Below are 22,955 nucleotides of genomic sequence, written 5' to 3'. Positions count from 1 at the left end.
ATTTCCGAGAGAGTAGATGGTCTTAATTGTATTGGGCGTAAAGGACGATTTATAGTAGAAGCATGGCCGTTTTCAGATAAATTCTCCATCCTCAATTTGAATTTAAATACAAGACTATTAACTAGAAATTTGAATTTATGCAAATCTATTAATTCAATTTGAATTTAACGCAGGTCTATTAACATAAAGACCATACGTAACAATCACGAAACTGTTACGTTATAAAAGTATATTTAGAGGGATCTAAAAAAAAAGAGAGATAATATTAATGATGATACTTAAAGTAATATAATATCAGATAAGCCATAGCTTATGTAATATGTGTGATGGGTTTAATTGTAATAAGCTATTAAAAATAATGCACCTAAAAACTACTGTGTGAATTGTAGTGTACTCAGATTATTTTTCGAACATAATCTATAAAAGTCAAAATTCATCAATGTTAAATAGCATGTTGATTAAGCAACAAACTCTTTTGGTGAAAGAACATTTTATGTAAATTTTGGAGAGAACAAATCTTATTAATCTTTTTTTCTTTTTTTTTACAATAATCTCTTTACGCGATTTATTATATATAATTTCTTATTCAAATTTTCATGCAACTATAATACGAAAATATAAAATACGCGCAGTGCGTATTTTAATCATAGTACGTATGTGATTTATGATATAATTTTTATAATACTTTAGAAACTACCTCGAATACGTTGACGATTAATTAAATAAACGCAAAGCATGTAGGTATTTAAACGTGTATTAAAATGTAATATGCCTTAGGTATGTAATGCTTAGATAGCTTACAAAATATATACAAAATATATACTTACAAAATATGTGTTGCAAAAGTATTATATAATTGCAGGCTGTTTAATAAGTTCACCATCACAGGCACGTCCGTTCTTTAGTGTATGAATATGAGAAATAATATGATGAGACCTTTTGTCAAAAGCGTTGTGTTCTCGTAAACAAAGAGCGATATAAACAATACAAGATCATAACGGTCATGAGTCAGTAATATAGATAAATATAATTTCGTAAATTCGTTAACAACTTTGAAATTTACAAACCAACAGAAATTTAATATAAATGTGCAATAATTTATCTATGTAATATAACAAAATTGATTTGTAAAAGTCAAAATTATAAAAAAATTTTTTGGCTGTTTGTATGTTCAAAATCCAACGCAATATTATTAGAATAATTTTACGAAATTTAAAATGTGTTAGTATCAGTCCAAAAGATTGTTGTTTATTTTATTTAATTTTAACACGTGATATTGTAAACTAAGGTTATGATTAAGGCTCTGGCGGGATATAAATATTCCCAACAAATCATATTATCGCAGATAATAAATTGCGTAATACAATCAAAAAATAATAACTAGATTCTTAATAAATATATATCTCCTTCAAATGTAGGATTATTTTATTATAATTCAATATTAATGTTTAAAATATAAAATAATAATTATTAATATATAATTATTAATAAATTAATAATCAAGTAATTAATAAAAATGAGGAATATACATATTATGTGGAGTAAAATATAAATCTTTTTCATTTTTCTTCTTTATTAGAATAAGAAAACAAGCTTTTATTGAGTTCAGTGAGATGTTAAAATATTAAATACGACAGCTCTTACAATAATATTTGACATTGGCTACATTACTTTTCAATTTCAGCTTTTCAATAACAAACAATCTTTAAGAGTTTGTCATATTAACCAAAACTTTGTCATATTAATATTAAATGCAATGCGTAATTATCTTGTGTATAATTTATTCTGGTAATATATAAAAAAATCGAGCATTTAATATAGCGTCTAGAGTTCATGCTTATTCCTTCTCGGAAGATCGTTACAAAATAATATTGCACTCGTAAAGCAACCTCGTTTTATTATAAAGTCATCTAATTCTTTGAGGGAGCACGGTCGCTACAATATTAAATAAAAAAAGCCGAGGTAAAATTTACTAAAGCTAATGGAGCTACATGCTCCGTTATCATAATCCATCTTTTTATTACTACAGAAATGAGCGCCTAAATAATTAGTTGACCAAACAGGCGTCTTTGTGCGTGAATAGAGTTCCCTAAAAATCTCGATCGTTCAAGCAAATAGTCAGAATTTATTATTAATGTGTGTCGATGGATACTTGGATCAATATATATATTCCTCCAGACCTTCGTTTTCTCTCATCGTATTTGCTTCGGGGTGCTTTCGTGCGGGCGCGGTTTTCTTTGAAAGCTCGCCTCGAGGAACCGCTGCCTCATCATACGTGATACGCCGAAAAAACTTGTGGCGCGATCCTATAGGGAAATTAGATGAGGCCTTTCTTTGTAATGAATGTGACGGACGCGAAAGAATGTGGTAATGGATGTTAATACGCTGTAACGAACGTAAGTCGTGCAGAATCACGTTCCAGCCAGTGGCAAATAAGTGTCAAAGTGCGGAAAGGATGTTTATTTGTATACATCAGGAAAGGAGGGTCTTTACGTGTGCATCCGCTCTTTCACTATATCAAGTAGGAGAAAGGGAATCGCACCACAAAGCAATCTCTTCCTTGTCGTTTCTCTCTTCTCATTTCTCCTTTGAGCGTGCGCGTATATGCTTCAGGATTTCCGCACAATAATATCTTTACTCGAGTTTGATCGCGAACGGTGTTAATCAATGCCATTGCCTCTCGCGCGCATAAATTCCCCGTAATTTTACAAATCGACACCTCGATTCTCTCCTCACAGAGTGGAGAAAGATCTCTCGTTTCTTCTTTCATTTAGCAGCGCGATGTCTCGTATGCATATATATGTATGTGGGGAAAATGAGTAAGTTTTATGTTAAAACAATTAAAATCTTCTAAAGTCTTCTTTAAAGTCATTTATATAGTTCTTTTTTTACATATTTGATTTACATTTACAGATTATAAGAAACTTACTTAGATACATACTAGTACTTATTACTGTAAACTGTGCGAAAATTCCGTACGTATCTATAAGTTCAGCGCGACTCAATTCGCTAAAAGTAAACCCCGACGTCGAGCGTTCATGTTTTTAAATTTTTAGACTGTCTCTGCGCTATCATTCACGCTGTTCTACGTCGACCTAAACGTGACCTAAACAAACGCGATGTCATAAAGTGGGCACCCGTGAGAAACAGGTACCGCTTATTGCGCTTTTCAAAAAAGAAACGAAAAAAAAAAGAATTGCGCGGTTTTTGCATTATTATAGTTCGTCTGCGCGCGACGCATTGCACGTCACGGAGCTCCCCGTGCCGCGAGTTATGAAATATCGCGAAACGTCAGGGTGGCAGAGGGTTGGGTGAGAAGGGAATTGTAGGTCAGCGGCGACGGCTGACTACTACTACACGGCCGAGTCCGCACGCGCGGCAGTAAAAGAGAGAGAAAATCTACCTCGAAATTTTGGCCGAGCGAATACGGACTTTACGGTCGACATGTCGCGAAGAGAGATGTCCCCATTCTTTTTGCCAGCCTTATGAATTATTATCTCGTCGCGACGCGCTGAACGAGGCGCGCTTTCGCGACCGCACGATCCTTTTCACGCTCCTCCGCCATCGATGGACCGGAAATTGGAGGAATCTGGAGGTGCCGGGATGGAAATTAAAACTCGCGCGCGGACACGACGGCAAGCACCTTCGGCTCTAGAGTTTCGATCGATCGTGTCTCTCCCTACCTCCCTCCCTTCTCCCTCACCTTCTCTCTCTCTCTCTTTCTCTCTCTCTCTTTCTCTCTCTTTCTCTCTCTCTCTCTCTCTCTCTCTCTCTCTCTCTCTCTCTCTCTTTCTTTTTCTTCTTTTTCTTCTTCTTCTTCTCTTTCTCTGAGAGAGAGAAAGAGAGAGAAAGAGAGAGAGAGCTTACAGTCCCAAGTACCATCTCTGACATTATCGTTCGCAATGATGAAGGCGATAACACACTTGCTGTGTGAACAGTAACATATACTATAGTCATACATTTGCACATTAATGCACTGCTCCAACAAACAGAATTGAAGACTAAAAAAAATATTTGTTGAACCTTATATAAAAAATAAATATCTAAAAATTATAATTATTTTTTAAAGAAATTATTCTCTGTCAAGTCGGATGCTTAGAAATTTCAAGAAATTGGGAATTTGGTTAAAATTCTTAAGTTTGTTTTTATCCGTCAATGTAATTTAATATCAAATGTGGACAGAAAGAAGCTAACTTTAATATACTTCTACGTGTTAATATTATTAATAGCTCTAACTAAATAATAAAAAACTCGTATAACGATTGCAAAGCCAATCCTTTATTTCCAAGATTATTTAGTGAAACGAATTTCCATGAAATCCTCTTAATTTCAAGCGCCCTATATATCTTGCTGTGGTCATTTTCGCTCGACTGACGGGATGAGACGCTGTGTTTACTCTACTTTAATACCATCAATGGCAAAATAAACGTATCGGCCGATCAGAGGGATTTAAGGGAAAGGTGCTTCTTATTCGGCTATATATCGAGGATATATCTCCGTCCAATTAATCCTTCCAATTAATCCTTCTGGAGCACCTAGTATCTATATAGATAAAGTTTCTTAGACTCCGTGCAATTTCTAAATGTACTTGATAACTGCGAGGTAAACAGAAGAAGTTTTGTCTCTTTCTCAAAATTTGCGGAAAGTGGAAGTGCAGCATTGAAATCTGCAAAATTCTTCTTCAGTGGGATCGTCGCGTGCAGGGATCATCATCCGTCACAACTTTCCGTCGCAACTTTCCGCACTCGACGTTTCAGTATTTCAAATTAAAATCAATAAATCTCGGTAAGTTAACTAAAAGTTGGTAAGCTTCAAATAAAAGAGGATTCCGTTAGTTTGCCTGATGGCCAATTTGAAACTGAACGACGAATTGAAGTTCCATTTCGCGTTCGTCCTTTGTGATCTCGCCTCGCTTCCAGATGCAAATTATGAGTGAGGTATCAGTTAGAATCGGTTAAAATATTTTGATCACGATACTCCGTCCGTGGTCGATTGGTTCATATACTCAAGCGTCTCGATGCAGAACGTAATTCCCCACGATAGAGCTTGGGTTACGAGGCAGAAGAGATCAGAAATCCCGGAGATATACGGCGACGCGTTAACGAGGCACGTTATTTCGATGTCCGCGAGAAAAGGAAGACGGCCGAGGGGTCGCGCTTTACCTTACTTCACGGACGGGGAGCGATATTTTATATCGGGCCGGTAACTGGCACCTGACTCTCGCGCCTTTCCTCCTCGTCGTCCTCGGATCAACGGAGGATGAGTAGAAGGAACGGGAGACGTTGGGAAGGTGGAGCGCGGAGATAAGATGCGGGGACGAGGGAGAGAAAGAAAGAGGAGAGAGAGAGATGGATAAAGAGATCTCGGAAATATCGAAAGGAAGGATATATGGTGAGAATTAACTCGAGGTCACATGGGGAGATGTTCTCTTCCGTGTTCGCTATCTTGTCTGCCGCCCTCTAAGGGTGCGACGTGAGATTGTGCGTAGGAAGGTCGGTGTTAGCGAGTCTCTCCGATTGTTTTTCGATATCTCGTAACTAACCCGACTCCGAATATCGGGTTATTAGTTGCCTGCAGTGGAAAAATAACGAGCATTCGACGAGAAGATAACGTGTGCTCGACGGTATATCCGTTTCAAAGTCTGTCTCATCTCTTCAAATTTCCATCCAGCTTATGACAATACGGAGTAATTAATACTTGGAAATATATCTTTCTTATCATTCTTATTATAATAAAATTTTGTACGATACTTGCCGATAGAAAAGTATTTCTGTAACTAATTTTCTGTTACAGAACGTTTCTATTAATTACATTAATTTTTTTCTTGCTTATTGGAATTTATTTTATTCGATAACAAAGATATGGATTGTCACTTTGCATATAATCTTATGTAACATTATTAGTACGTCCTATTATTGTACAAAAGCGTAGCAGTTGAATTGTCGTTATATCATATTGTTACATTACGTTTTTTTCTTATCTCTGCTCTCAAGGATCTGCGGAGATATAAATATATATATATATAATGTATATAATATGTGTGTATGTGTGTGTGTGTGTGTGTGTGTGTGTGTGTGTAAAAACAGCAGAAATTGGAGTAGACGAGGGAAGAAGAATATTTCCAACATTCGACTTTTGCACGCTCCGCAGACTTGAGCTCTTATCCTAATCCAAGTAGTGCGTTGATCTCGTAAACGGTACTGTATAGCCACACCGAATTTGCATCTCGGAACGCAAGCTTCTTGCCCCCTTTCCTCCTTCCTTCCGCCAGCTACCTCGATGAAATAAACCGCTCGATAGTCACCTTGCGTACCGATCCCACTCACGAATTCGTAGCACGCCTCGCGCGCGATAGGGGACGAGAATCGTGCAATTTACCGCGGAACAGACACAAAGCGACGCGCATTAATTAAAACAGGCGGATATATTTTGCAACGAACGAACGCGTATTTCTGCGTATTACACTTCACTGCCTGCGTAAACAAAAATTGAAATATATTATCGATTAAGGTAGATATTATAATTGAAAATAGATGTCATCAATTGGATTCTCATTTCTATTTTCTCGGTTGAAATTTAATCATCCGCATGCGATGTATTCTCTGAATTAATTCTTGATTCCTAATGTACTATATTATACTTTAAACAGTTCCCAAAATTGCCAGAAGAACTAACGTAAGTATTTGATAATTTTTATTTAGTAATCTTTCGAGAATTTGGGTATTGCATATTTATTTTAACGACAAAAGTAACTTATAAACGCAATTTTTTGTAGATTTTAAAGAATCTTTAATAAGGGATGATACAGATATAAGTACATTTGGCATTTGTGCTTGTGGCAGAAAGATAATGATATAGGTATCAGTAGTTCCGTTAAGCAATTTTGTTTAAAACAGTTCTTATATAAACAAAAACCTAACAAAAATTATACAATTAAAGTTGCTCTCCCTCTTTCTCTCCTTCCGTTTCTGTTTCTCTTTCTCTCCCTAAGAAATAAAGAGATACAATTCTCGTATTTATATTACGAATTATTTTAATATACATATACATTTCGTAGAGTAAGATAAGATTTAAGCCATTATGCTAAATCCTTAAATGCAAGAATCATTAGTAAGATCATATCTTATGCAGTTACTCTTAACGATGCCATGTATTTTGTGAATACGAGTGTCCTTAATGACCAAGAATATTAACGTAACTATGCATAAACAGTATAATTGTTTTTAACAAGAATTAGACTTCTCTATTAATTAGATTTAAATAATAATACAAACTGCACACACGTGTAAGGCTAATTATTACAAGTCAAGATTATATTAAGAAATGTATTAGAAATAGATTCGCCTTGTATTTTTATAACTTGTATCAGCGTAAAATATAATTTAATTGGATTAAAAGTACTAAGTTTGTAAAGTGTAAATTATTTGAAAAAATGTTTACTAAAAAATTTGCCAGAAATAATTATTCACAGATTCGCTGTAGATAAAAGAGAAAGAAATAATGATAACAAGATCTCATTAACTTAGATACTTCTGTATAAATCTTATGAAATTTTTACTTATAATAAAAAATAATATAACATAATTATCAACGCAATCGATTAGTAATATATTAATATATATGAATCATGCAAGACAAAAGTTAATAGGATCGAAGGATAAAAGGAAAAGTTCATTATGCCAGAGAATTCTTTTAACAATAACTTTATGGGGGAAAAGGGTATTATATTCTGTATATTATTTTATTTATAATGTTAAATTATTTGTTAGAATAAGCAAAAGAAAATAGGACATTCGAAAATACATCAAGATTGTAGGAAAATATGTATATTTGATGACAACGCTATATAAAATAAAATATTAACAAACCAAGGTTGTTAGACACGCAGTAAAATCCGTTAAATTTTGATGTTTAATTTGAATCCTCATAGATATGGCCACCTGTTGCACGAAAATATCTCTGTATTGTATACGCAAACTACTACTACTTCCACGTACTCTCTTATCTTAGATCGCATATAATCTTCACTTGTGGCATACTTAATTTTCCAGACACAATTTAACAAACTAACTTAAGAGTTGTTTATACAGTGTAGCAGACTTTTAATGCATTTATCACATTTTCAATGTCTTACTAACTATTATTATCTTCAATATGTATACAGAATTAAACTTTACAAGTGTATCAACATTCTTTTTGTATTTCAAAATGCTAAATATTAAATCACAAATCATTATTAAAATAACAGTATTATTAGAAGAAAAGTGTTTTATCTTCTAACAGCAATGTGATCTTTTATGTTCAAGATACTATAATAAAATGACAATTGAATTAATTATTTAACAAAAACTTACTTGTCACATAATAAATTTTTTCATAATCATTCATAATCATATTGCACAAAATCGTCTTATATTGCATGTAATAATCGTGCTTTTTTAGATAAAGGGAAGAGTGGGAGGACACAATAAACATAAAATCAGTGAGCAAGCTAGGCAAATTGAAGACAAAAGGATAATTAACAGTCAGTAGATTTTTATATCTATTCTGGTTGCAGAGGGACATAAATGTCATATTGGCTGTCACATTGTCACGAAAATTTCAATTTCATCGATATAATTTTTTTTTAATAATAAATATATTAATATTTGTGTATGCATTAATATTAAGTAAATGCATATTCTAAATCTGATATGATTCTTAAAAATAAGTTTGTGAGTTTTAAAATAAGAAGCGACTCTTTTGAATCTATTTAATTTTCTGAAATATTTTATTCAAGCTAAAATAGCAATTTCATGTCTCTATGTTAATAATGACAAAATGCGTTAAAAAAATTTATCTTCAATCTTTCTTCGCAAAATTAATGTGCGTATAATATTACCAGCGTAATATAACGCTTAAATACGCGAAAAAATGTGAAATAAACTTAATATAGGTACTTCAAAAAGAACGAACATCTCTGTAATATATATGTATACCTATACGTTTTATATTGCATATTTCATTAGAAATATGATTTAAAAGTAAGGATCAAAACCATTATTTTAGAAAAAATTTATTTTTTCTAAATCTAAATACACAATTAACTTTTCAGTTAAAGATTCTAATCGTTATCGACGAAAACATCCGACGAAACAACATTTGATAAAAAAACAAAGTTTATCTAACAAAAGTTGCAACATTTTCATATCAATTTTCATTTATCAATAAAACGCAAGAAGTGTGCAACGAAAATTTGACAAACTGATCTTTTCATAGCCGAATCCTCGAGTACGATAAATGCGCAGTACGAGGAGCAGAATTCGCTCTTCTGATAGGTTTTAGTTGAATTTATAGCCATTCAGGATACAAAAGCATCGGCGAATTATTTCTTTCGGCGTCGGAAGCGCGGAGTTGACAAGCTCTCCTGATATATACTCGTGTACTCGGGTATACCTATATAGACGGAGAAGAGCGCAGCTTGATGCGATCTAGGCCATCTAGGGAGAAAAATCGCCAGCCGATCTCGGCCCCTTCGAGTTTTAATCTGTCCTCGAAGAGAGGGAATGAGCGACAGAAATGGAGAGAGAGAGAGAGAGTGAGAGGTCATCTCAAATATTTTACCGATTCTCTATGAGAATTCATTCCGCGCCAGCTTGCTGACAGTACGATTATTTTCTCGAGAAAAATTCAATTATTCTTTTTGTTTGTGTAAGCTTTAAAGTTATCGGAAAACCGAGAAAGGTGAATTATATTTCAGCGCAGAACAAATCGGCGACCGGAAATTTGGGAACTAACGAATTTCATTAAACTAATAAAGTTCTCGATGCTGATGGGCGAATTATCGTGTTTGTTACAAATAATCGCAGTAGTCTAATGCTATCAATGAATGATTAAAATGAATGAACGTTTCCTTCTCTCTAATTCCATAAAATAATATATAATCTTATTAACTATATCTATATAAGTAAACTTTTAATTTTATAACATATCGTTTTTACATAAATCTTAATAAATTTCAATATTATTTTCTTGTTACTGGATTTAATTAATGCATTTTTATATAAAAGGCTAAGAGAATTTTAAAACTTAATCCTTTACTTGACGTAGGTATATATGACAATATTGGTATGTGACGTTATATGACAATAGCAATATCGTCATGCGCACACACATGAGTACAAAAATATTAAATTATCTGGTTGGATTTATAGTGCTCACTCCTATTTTTTTATTGAAAAAAGTTCGCTTTCCAAATTTTATCGAGTTACGGATAGTACGTTTAAATATCCGCGATATTGGAGAACAAGTGAATCTCCGAGCATACCTCCCTCTCATCGCGCGTTTTTTTCAGATGCACAAACCAGACATCATTCTCTTTCTCTCTTTATCTTTTCTTTTTTTTTTACGCACGAAGGTACCCGTGAAAAGGAGCTCGAATAAAACAAAACCTCGGATTTGTCTCGGTCTTTTTCTCCGTGGTACAACACCCAGAATATCCCACCCATTTCGTTGGAGAAACAACCAAACCACGCTCGGGCGTTGCGTCGTTTGGATGATCCGTATAAACGGGGAAAGTAACCGATATACACGCGTCGCCGCGTTTAATACGGCGGAATCAGTCGGCCAATAATGGAATTTACATCGGTTAGACGAGGGGGAGGAAGGGTAGGCAAGAGAGAGAGAGAGCGCGCGGACGGAGGGTATGAAACCGCCTTTCCCCCGCGTTGCACAACATAACGCGATGTAATCTGGTATCGCGCGATGGACGTGCGAGGCCGCCGGTCCATGCACCCATTTGTGCCGGCACCGTGGATTTGGATGAATCGATATCTCTACGACTCGGCTCTCTCCCTCTGGCACATCGGCCATCTCTCTCCCTCTCGCATCCAGCCGCCTCGGTGCGCCGATAATCCCGACTCCCACTCCGCTTCGTCACTTCGTCTGCGTTGTCCCCCTTTAGCGGTAACGGCCAGACTATCGGAGCCAGGGCGCCGGCTAGTCTAGTCAAATAAAAGTTGGAAGTCGTCTAGCCCCCGCTAAATATCAGGCGGATGCGCCTACCCAATCGGTCGAGGGATGCTAACGGTATTATAACAACGCCCCGACATTTTGCCTTCTGTAATCGAGTATCTTCGGCGTTTGCAGTCCATCCTGACAGTAGTCGAGCACGTAACACCGATAAACAAGCTGGAAAACTAGATGAACGAAATAAAAGCACTTCTGAGATCAAAATGTCGGATAAAAGTCGTATCAAAGAGTCAATACATAGTGATGGGCGTTCAAAATCCTCTCTCGAAAGAGTTCTCAAGCAATATCATCGTGCAAGAATTCGAATTACTGCGGATGTTATAGGAAACCGGGAGTTCTTGGAAAAACTTGGTAAATTTAGAAAATTTTAAATATCTTGAAACCCTTTAAATATTTAAATGTCTAAAAAATCTTTCCTCAAAAATAGTTGGATATCTGAGCAATTGAGAAGCATTAAAAATCCATAAAAATAAAATTGTTACTCGCGTCTTTGCATAAAATAATATAAAATAGAGCGTTTTATAACAAAAGAAATATATTTCTATTATCTAAAACACTCAAGATTCTTGAAAATAAAATTGTTGTCTGCATATTTATATAAAATAAAGGGTGAATTGAAACATAAAATGTAATAAAAGAAAAAATGTTCTTGTGAAATATTCAAGATTTACACGATTTTCAAAAATATTTTGGTTACCGGTAATATTCGAGAGAATTCCATTTATATTCATATATTCGAGGCAAATCGATGTGTCCTGAGCCTGTTAATACTGCTAGGTAGAATCGGTTTTTTCTTTTTTCTGAAAAAAGTATTATTCTGAAAAAAAGATTATATGTATAGGTACACGTGTTAACTATCAATTAGACACTTATCTATTAATAGTACTAAAAAAGCATAACATTTCAAACATGCCAGTTATATATATTTGTATTTATGTAAAATATTTAATAAAGTAAGATTTAACAAGATCCTCAAAATTCCATGTTGAAATTCCCTCGGTATTATTAAAACGACGATGTAATACATAATCTAGGTTGTCTGATGTATAATGTGCCTTTTAAAATGCGCCGGAGCTCCCAGCGACAGTATCCCTGCTTCGGGTCTATTTGTCGCGCGGTGAACATTTATTTCTCCCTCTCAGCTTTGTAAATCTTACTCAGAAGCGAGCCGTCCGTCTTCGGTCTTTTCTGCGCTGCTTTCTGCGCCGTTCTCTCACTCTTCGTTTTACCTACCGTTTTCTCCTTATCCATTTATCCCGACGTTTTTTCGACGACTCTCTTAGCTAAGGATCCCTCGACCTTGCAACGAGATTTATTGCTCTCGACCAATCATCTACGCTGAGATTGTCTTAGGTGCGGAATACTGATCTTGAGCCATGTCCAATTATGAGGAAGTTAATTTTTCACGTGGAGATAATAATCTCGATCGTTACTCTGACGCGCTGATTTTCAGAGCTGTAATAGATTGTCTCTTCGTGTGTTAAAGGTATAATATACTACGCATATATATAAAGTATGTGTTATTCGTAATATTTTATAATCAATATGTATACCTATATATATATATATATATATATTGACAATAAACAATTTATGTGTCTCAACTTTATAAGATATTTCAAGTTAGTTCTCGCTAATATTACACCTGTTCAAATAAAAGTTCTGGAAGCTTTGTATATAACTTTTCTTTGTAACGTTTTTAATTTCGTAACTCTTGTTGCAGGTACATGTATCTGGCGACCTTGCCGATGACATATCACAGCTCGCGCCAGTCGCTACAGTTAGAGAATTGAACGAGAAAAGAACGCATTTGTACACCGCGTGTCCAAGATCGAGTCGAATGTCGGTCGGAAAAATAAAGAAACACCAAGAAGTTCTGTTGCCTTCGTGATTTACAAGAGCCATATGGACATAATAGACTATACAGCTTAATAGAACGCGAAATTCTGGCCGTATCAAAAATGACCCAGATTCGTTTCTACAATATTCTACACTGCGCTACAGCAATATTAACATTTTTCGGCTCACATCAGATCGTCGGCGATCGTAGTAATTCGCTTCGATCTAGCGGCCAATATTCGAGATTGCTGGGAAATTTCGGACGCTCTCGCGAAACTTAGAAGATTCTTCGAGAATTCCGTTATATCCAATATCTGCATAAACAAGATTCTATCGATATGTTTATTTCTGATATCTTAGGTTGATATGTCCGACATTTGTGATACAAATTCTATAATCGTACATTTAGAGCTAATACTCGAATACTATGACACATTATATCAAAGTAAAACTATAATAGCGTCGCACAAAACAACTTATGATTTTTTTAAAAGCCGTTCAAGCGACAGCATGGAAAGATAGAAAATCATATTTATGATAATGGTTCGTTAAACGATGTTATTGTTTCTTAAGTTACTTTGCATCCGTAAATTGAGCTCCGTAACTATCGACGTTTCCGATCGACTATCGACGTCGTCAAGGAGATAAACCCGGAGCCCCGGTGATAAAGCCCTTACCGTCGACTGTCGGCCACTTGTAAATGACCCATCTCGTCAAAGACCCTTCAATAAAAAATCAGCGACGATTGTTCACCTTGGCGACGATCAGCGAGGAGTTTCGAGTATAACAAGAGGAAGACAAGTAAAAGGTCAGCGAGAAATTCTCAAAATTTTCAGGAGAAAAAAATCGCGATTTTGTCCTGATAGATTTATCGGTCGTTTTGACGATAGTTAATATCATCTCGGCTGATTAAATCGAAATTAAGACTACTTTTGGTAATAGAAATGACACCTCCCGCTTTTACAATTAGTATAATTTTTGTAAATATAATTGTCGATGCTGCACATAAAGAAAAATGTTTGTTTTGCGTTTTTACTCCGACACTTACAGAAATTATAACGGCTTCCGTGTTTTTTATAACATGACGACGTTTCGTTTAATACGCTTAATTCAAATTTAACTCGCAGCGAGTCCATTTAATTAGCTAATTTACTTAATCGTTGCGCCCTTAAGACCTCCCAAGTTACTCTTCTCTTCTTTGCCCGAGGATGACTCATTACGAGATTGAAAAGCAGAATATCCTTCTGCATTTATACGAGAAGAACATGACGTCAAAATAATAGAAACAATGCAACTGCCGGGAGAAAAAAAGAAATAATCGCGATATTATCTATGAAAGGAAGACTCAGAAGAGATTACAAAGGAGGATTTATTCTTCAAACGCTGTTTCATCCCTTTCAATATGACGACGTTGATGGTGAAGTAATCATTCGTTTCGTATTAGAAATACGATTGAACGGGGAAATTAAACGCAAATATTGGAGTAGCCCGTATATCAAAAAGAATTCGGAAAGATATGCTGGTGCAATCAATTCACAAACAATAAAAACTAGAGAGAGATTTCAAAACAAAATCCTTTTTAATATATTTCGGATCGTACCAATAAAACAAATTGAAACGTTTGTTTGTATATTTTACAAAAACACAATGTGTTTTAAGAGAAGCACTTTTCCTCGTAAAAAAAAGTTTCTGCAGAGAGTGCTTCTTACGATCACTGTGTTCCAGTATATCCTTTAAAGAACAATTTTCTTCAACCCCAGAAAGAAATTGCTAAGGAGAAGTACTTATCCTACGTTCCGTTAATTTTTTCCGAAGTAGATATGTAAATATAAAATGTTTCTTAGCCTTATCTACTAATTTTTTCATCGGTTTCGTTAATTTTATTCGTCCTTATTCCTGTTCAGTTTTTAAAAGAGTCATGCGAAACGCTCCGTCTCACGATTCTCTTATTATAAAGAAGAATCGTGAAATTAGAATTGACTTTAAATTTTTAATTGACTTTAGAAAGTAAACGGAAAGTAGCGCGGTAGATCTGAGACACCCTGTGCACGGCAAACCGCCGTTGGCCCGACGGGCGTTTTACCTCTCTCTAAAAGGACAGTCGAGCGAAATTGTCTGCAAGCGAGGTAAACCCAATGAGTGAAAGAAATTGTCGCGAGCGTTATTGTTAGCGGAGAGGAGCGAAACGACAGGGTGTATAGTAGTCGCGATGAAGCGAATAGAGGCTCAAACTCGCTTTCGACCGAGAGAGGAAAAGAGGGAAAAAATAGAGAGATAGATAGATAGATAGAGAGGGGGGGGGAGAGAGAGAGAGAGAGAGAGAGAGAGAGAGAGAGAGAGAGAGAGAGAGAGAGAGAGAGAGAGAGAGAGAGAGAGGAGACCGTGCCTGTGCGCGAGTCCTGGGTGGTAAAACGGGGAGGCGAAGAGGGTGCTAGAGGGCCTGGAAGGGTGCCTAGGATGCGATGCGGTGGGGGTGGGTCGGGATTGGCTTTTCGCGAACGTGAAACTCAGTAGTACGCTACCACCCACGCACGTAGTACGCACGTTCGCTCCACGTGTGCTCTAGAAGTTATCCCCCGTTCCTCACATCTTGTACCGCGTGCCAACAACGAGGGAGAGTTTCTCCCGGGCGAAGATTTCTCCGACGCGCGTTTTGGTGGCGAAGCAATTTGTAAGTACATCCAGCTAGAAGCACTCGTACCTGTCACAACTCGAGGATAGAGAAGACTGTCGGAAATGGTCGAAAATCTTGAAGATAAATAACCGATGAAAAGTCCGCGACTGTCAGTCCGCAATATCGTAACGATTATCAAAGATGCCACGTGAAGAGAAGACGGAGCGAACGATCTGTGTTAGTACAATATTTGCGGGTGTCATCGTCGGAACGTGAAGCGAACGGGGGATTCCCTATCAAGGAAGACACACCATCCATGAGGCCAAGCAAAAGCACAACCGGGTGAATGCGCCACGAGGTTCAGCAGAATAGAAATCTTTGCCATCAAGAAAGTAATGAACCGACGACAATAAATTTTCCATTTCGCATGTTCCATGAGCGACTCGACGATACGCTCTATTAATTCTCTATCGGATAACAAAAATGCAATTAAAAATCGACATTGTGTCCGTAATGGAAATATCCAAAATGACAAATTCACGCGGGGCAGAGAATCTCTCGCGTTGACAATGCCAAGATCGCAGATTTCGTAGGACGCGACGGATGCAGGTTGCCTTGAAAAAATAAAAAAGAGATCGAGGACTATAATCGTCCACGGTACAAGGTAAGTTTTGAAAGAAAGAAATTAAAATTGCTTAGAAATAAATTATTAAATTATTTTATTTTCGATTATAATTTATCTCGGCTTTTCAATAAAATAAAATACAGTTATCGAGTTTTCGATAAAATATATTGAAATCGATATAATATCAATTAGCAATTATTAAAAAAAAATGTGTATATGATATAATAAAGTTTTTTCTAACGTAATAATGATTATCTATTATAAAAGCATACATGCAAAGACATATTTAAAAATATTAAAATTTATATTTAAGCAATGTAAAAACTTACATGTAAGTTATACTTATATAAGTATTACATATTATTTACAAACAAAGAAATGTACATCAGTAAGAAATAATATATGTGTAATTGAAATATATTATAAATATGTAAAACATTTAATTATCGTTTTAAACATTTTTTATTATACAGCTTTTTATTATATTGTTTAACTTTTTTCTTAAAAATTTATATTCTTATACATATATTTCGCGTATTAATGTTTTCAAATATGTTAAATAAAATAATATATAAATCATATGTGCAACTCCAAATTAAAATAATTTTTTTGAAAAGTTTTTTGAAAATTTTAGTAGTAGATATATTGTTTATAATTACTAAAAATAATATATATATTTTTTACTTTGTTTTCCATTAGCAATAATTCATTTGCATTATTTGGTCATTATTGCCACTATTTTTACGTTTGTTATATAATCGTATATAAGAAATCAATATATGACATTAAGATAACAAATGACAATAATAATAGAACGATAACAGATAAGAAATAAAGTATCGTGATGACTACATTTGTAACTATAAAGACTATAATGGCGTTACAGTTTCAGTTAATATGGGCAAAGAATGGTACTAATACATATTTTGATCAAAGATAAGTTTATTTTTGTGTTTTCTTGTGCATAAAATATTCAACGTAATATTCTAATTCCCTTTCTGAATATTATATAAAAAAGTTTATCGAAATATGGTAAGAGAGGAATACATTAGGATAAAATTCTTGTTCGTTAATGTGTAAATTTAAAAAACTTAATTTTCTGCATAATTTTATGTATTTTATACAATTTGATCAATATATACATCCACAAAGTATGTATTGATTTATACCGTGCAATATATATACCGTACAAAATACATTTTCTTACATTGTTCGATATCGTTATGGTTTTAAAATCAGCACTTAAATGATCGAAGATGCAGATGTAAGAATAGGTCCATCTTTTCTATAAAAATATAAATTATTGATGCTTTAACATTCAGTGAATGATGGTTTATCAATCGACTCAAATACTACGCGTGTCTAGATAAAAGATACTATGAAAAGTCCGTACATATCTAGAATATGTCCGTACATACTTAGATTTTACTACTTCTGTAATTATTCTGATTACAGCCACATCGTTGCAACATTGTCATTATCCATTTTATATACATTATTAAATTGAAATAAGATAAAATATATTTTTGTATTAATAAAAGATGAATTATTCATTTTATAAGACAAACATTTAAAATCTTAAAATGTATATTAAACAATTTTTGATACTTGAAAAGTTTTAGAAAAAATTTACTTAGTTTTCGTTTTTTCTATAATTTCAAAAGTTTAAAGAGACAAAGAAAAATTGAAGATGATTTTATTGTTGTTATTGTTGTTACAGCTCTTGCGACTTATTGCATAAAATTCCGCATCTTTCATTAGCTAATTTAAAATTTGCTTTATATAATATTCTTATATTCCTCCACCCATTATCGATAATGAATATTGCATTATTCCGACCGAGTTTTTCTTTATTATTACTTCCACATTAAGAAAAAATAATCGGCTTAACATCGTGGACTCTCAAATGGAAATTTAATTTACCATATTTTCGTGATAATATATTGTGCGAAATGGAAATATAAGGAGCATGAAACGAATATTATTCACGTCTTGTGCCCATCCTTCATCTTTTTCGGGAAGCTCTTCTGACATAGTTACATGAAATAGGAGAATTTATTTTCAATTGTAAACTCAGCATATAGCAAATTGTTATTACATGAAATTGCAATTAACAAAAATGTGTTTTATAATTTAATAATAAATAAATAAGAGACAGTTTATGATAAACTTTTGTAAATCACTGTTAAATTGCATCGTTTGAAAGTATGCAGTTTCGGTCACAAACATCTCCAAATGAAAGGAAATTTCCTACGCCCGTATCAGATAGATGCGGATTTGCAAGTAACTAGATAACGTTTGCGGTTATCCCGACGCTGCTTGAGCGTTCGTCTTCATTAAATGCAAAGATGCTAATTGAATATTCCAAGAAACGGGATACCATTATCTTGTAAAGTAGAAAACAGAGGAATGTACCACACGAAATTTACAAATTAAATATAAATATTATAGCTTTTTTAATATCAAATTAAAGATCACGCAAGCGACATAAGTCATGATTAAATAATTTATATGAATACTTCATACATTTATTTAGTCAGAAAAGAAACATTATACAACTGAATCATTAATACTTATAATCGAGTAAAAAATAATAACTTATTTGTTGTGACAAAGAAAAGTTTTATTAAGAGACTGTGATATATCTTCAGTTATTTCCTTAATTGTACGTGTATTTCACATGAGAAGTATATTTTATAATTTAATAATCGTAATTTTTGAATATATTTATTGCACGTAATGTGAGTTCTTTATATGACTTTGGCAAAGACATGATGTAATTTTGCAGAGTGACACGACGGATTTTCGCTATCTCTCTTACATGTTCTTCTTATGACGGGTTAGGAAAAAGTGTCGATCGCCTGGGATAAAGATGGGCGAGATTGGAAGATCGAAGATTGAAGGCGGTCGTCTGTACGACAAAAGTCAAAGTCATAAAACTTTGCAATAGAGTAGAATTTCTACTAAACGTGATGATTATTATATTTTGATCTATAACATTCTACTATTTTTCACTACTATTCGCGCGCTCTTTACTTTTTACATTTTTATCTATTATATCACACATTATAATCTAGATAGAATATTAGAATTCTTGAAATCGTCGATATTACAATATTCAAGTCTTATAAAACTATTCATATAATTTTTATTCTGATAAAAATTATATAAAGTATTATTATTCTGTAATATATAGACGAAAGTGCCTTATTATGAGATAGGATCCTAATATAAGATGACGGGGTTTTTTCATGATGGGATCAACAGATGGGGCCTCTTAGCTTAACATATCTCATATTAGGATCCTGTCTCATAATAGGGCACTTTCCTCTAATAATATTAAATAATTTGTGATAATTTGAACAGGACATGCACGAATTTTACGAGATTCGTTAAGATTAAGATATAATCGAAAAGCTGCAGAAGTACCATTATTTAAGAAACAATACTTTCTTGTATCGTTTATTTATAATTTATTTTTTCGAGAAAGGTATAGTGAGTGTGACATTTAGTTTCGCTCAACACGGCAGTCTCCTTTGTACGTACATTATATATCGCTGCAAGGAGAACGCAATTACGCTTGCAACGTACCAGAGTTTTTGCCGAAAGGTTGACACATTGGAATTCATTGATTTTTTTCTTACGCCGTGAAAAAAGTATAGATCGTGCAGTACGAAAGACCGCCTGCCAAGATGTAGCCGGGAATATAAAATAATGATACATGACACGTTAGAGGGTGGATATTACAACTTAAAAAAAATCGCTTTCCACGGCAATGAGGCATAACAAATTCTTTACGTTCTTCTTTTTTTTATTTAATAGTTAGACGTATCTTGTAGACGTCGATTTTTGTAAAAAAAAAATTATGTATATTGCCTTCACCAAGATTTACTTGACATTATAATAATTACTGTTGACATTATATAAGTGTCTCTTTTATTAAAACATATAAATTTTTTTAGAAGATGTATTCGTTTAATTCATAAAACGTTCCGGATTAATTTCTTTTTCTATAACATATTTGTGCTATTATATTTTCGATAATTTTTGAAATAATCGTGAACAACTACAGAGCAGCGGCAAATGATGTTACTGCTGAGCTCTATAAGAAATTGTTTTGAATATACGAAGAATTCAGTGTAAAAATTAAATCATTACATTATTAAAATCCCTGGTATTTACTTAGTAACGTGCCATGCATAAATAAAATCACTCTTGCTTCGAAAGTAAAACCATGAAGCGGTTACTTCCACAGAATCGCTTGTCTTCGTTAAAGCTTTTTCGAGATTCCGCGTCGCTTAGGGTAGAATGCGAATATAGAGCTTCCTCGCGGTAAGCATTTCTTTTACTAGAAAGAGCACGTAATCGAAGAACGACGCTTTCGTCTCTCCGCGATAGGAAAATGTTATCAAGAGGGTTTTAATTCCTCCTCTGGCCGAGAGGAGGAATTAAATGTCGAGTGCTCGGTACGACCCTACGATCTTACTTGGAAACGATTTAATAAAGAGTCGTTTCAATTCGGTTGCTTACGTACGCCCTTGATTTCCGTAACTGAATTTCCATTTCGTTTCTCTCTCTTTCTCTCTCTCTCTCCCTCCTCTCTTTCTTTTCTGACGAGCTACGAACATCCGACGTCAAGTTTCCGTGCATGATTTAAGCGAAACGGGTTGTCACACGCGATGTGTCCGATCTATGTGTTCTCGCGCATGACCGGCAGTCATGTATAAATGCACACGCTATAAATACTAAAATAACAGATTGATTTATGATCGCGGCGCGTATCCTTTTTGCTTTTAATTTTTGGTACGTCGAGGCGTCGTGACGCTCGTGCAGTTTATATTCGATCTCCAGATAAAATATTCATATTTTCCTATTTGCTGATGATTTAAATTTTTTAGTTGACATGTTTACAGAATATCTGGTGTGAAACGAATATTTTACTGTGTACATGCGAAGACTCGATATGTTTGCATTAATAATATTATTATAGTTTTCCTCCTATTTTTCTCCCTGCCATTATAATAATTATCAGATTTATTCAATAGTAATTGCACCAGTGCAATTATCGTTGAGTTTACGCAACAATACGACAACAAGCGCGTGCTATTTTTGTATTTTCTCAATCAGCTCCACTGTAACTCCTTCGCGAAATACGACGCTATTACGCTCGTGAACCTCGGATTGTAAGACGTTTAATTCTCCTCCGCTACTTGACTCGCTCGCTCAATAACTTCGACTCGATCGTTTCGACATTATACGCGATAGTCATTATGTGCCATTATCTCCGAATATAGGCTGAAGGCTGAAGGGGATTTAAGGATTTTCTCATCCGGCGTTGTCCCGCTATATACACAACGCCAGTCAAAAGGATTCTTACATATATAGAGAGATTGCGCACGAGAAAAAAAAGAGAAGGATAAAAAAGCAGAGAGAGAGAGAGAGAGAGAGAGAGAGAGAGAGAGAGAAAGCAGCAGAGTGTGAGAACGGGAGAGGATGGAAAAGTGGATCTACGAGAAAAAGAGGGACGGCTGATGGCAAAAGCGAGATATTTTCCAGGCACGAAAGCGAACGCTCGATACGTTGGATTTTTGCACATACGCGCTTACACGCGTCGCATCGGCCGTACAGACACGGGTTGAAATCCCGACGGCTGAATGAATTTTGAATGCGGCTAAATATGGCAGCGATATATCTACGAGATCGATAACGGCGTGTTTTCGCGAGAAATGGACACGCGTATAAACGGATATGTAGATACTAGATAGCTATCGGACGTTCGAAATTTCCGCCGCCGATGGTAGTTCGCTCGACCGGTGGTAGTTGGTAGGACTTCACCAGTCGCTCTGATGACTCCTCCTGGATAAAATCACGATAAAGCCGAATGATCGTCGCGATATTTCGGGTTTTGGGAACCCGTTCGGCACGTGAAAGCATCACCGCGTTCAACAAATTTGAAACACCAATGGAATTTATTTTAAAAAACCATAATTAATCTGAACGCAACTTTGATAAACTTCAAACAACAGCTATGTTAATGGAAGATCATTAGAATTACGAGTATATTTGTCTTCTTCTTGTATACACGTCATTTCGGGTGTATTCATATGTGTACCGATTGGAGCGTATCGCAAGCTATTTGTTTCCGCTGCTTGATCCATTTGCAAGCGCTTACACGAGGCTTACAAGGGCTTCGTCAAGAGTATCTTCATCTATTAAAAATGGAACGCTGATCTGTATATTGAACCGCGAGGAAAACCTAAAATACACACATTGTCCGGGAATTTGACGAAAAATAAACGCATCGTTCCATTGAAAAATTTAAAAGTAATTCTCTTTTAATGTAAAAATGCCGATATTATTCTTTCTCATGAAGTTTTTAATATTACCATTTTTAGTATCTTTCAATAATTAAGTTACAAATTAAAAATATATTAAACTGAGGTTTATTTCAAATTAAGTAACGAAGAAACTTTTTTATTTCTAAATTTTAGTGAAATATTATTTTCATTGGTATCGCAGCTCGAAAGGTATTCCTGCGCTCTCTCCTTCTTTCTCTCTCTCTCTCTCTCTCTCTCTCTCTCTCTCTCTCTCTCTCTCTCTCTCTCTCTCTCCCCCTCTTGTTCAAGAGAAAATACAACAATCGTCTCATAAAAATTTACTTTAAACTTCATAAGGAAATAACGCTTTATATCCACTTTCTCCCCGGTCTAAAATATCTCACATTAAAAAAAGTTTAAGTAACTTGATTTAATGATCGTCTTAAAAGACATACTTGGGCAAAGTTTTGACTGGTAGATCCATAGTCTACAGCTGGGTGATCAAATATAATTAAATAAAAGTTAAAAAATAAAACACCCTATTTATTTT

The 22,955-nt window shown here is 34.7% G+C and overlaps 2 protein-coding genes across 2 annotated transcripts in view; one reads left to right on the top strand and one right to left on the bottom strand.

The window, feature by feature from the left end:
* The window catches only part of LOC139811707 (ester hydrolase C11orf54 homolog), a 203,145-nt gene that overhangs the window by 6,118 nt on the left and 174,072 nt on the right, over window positions 1–22,955 (bottom strand). The gene's annotated exons all lie outside the window — the stretch shown is intronic.
* LOC139811705 (uncharacterized) overlaps window positions 15,380–22,955 on the top strand; it is a 42,016-nt gene continuing 34,440 nt past the window's right edge. Inside the window, exon 1 of the mRNA XM_071776054.1 lies at window positions 15,380–16,127. The gene's annotated coding sequence lies outside the window, so the exon portion shown is untranslated. The remainder of the gene's footprint in view (window positions 16,128–22,955) is intronic.

This window comes from Temnothorax longispinosus, chromosome 4 (assembly GCF_030848805.1).
Source record: "Temnothorax longispinosus isolate EJ_2023e chromosome 4, Tlon_JGU_v1, whole genome shotgun sequence".
In the NCBI taxonomy this organism is placed as follows: domain Eukaryota; kingdom Metazoa; phylum Arthropoda; class Insecta; order Hymenoptera; family Formicidae; genus Temnothorax; species Temnothorax longispinosus.
Note: the sequence above shows the minus strand (reverse complement) of the source record. Positions and strands in the feature narration are given on the sequence as shown.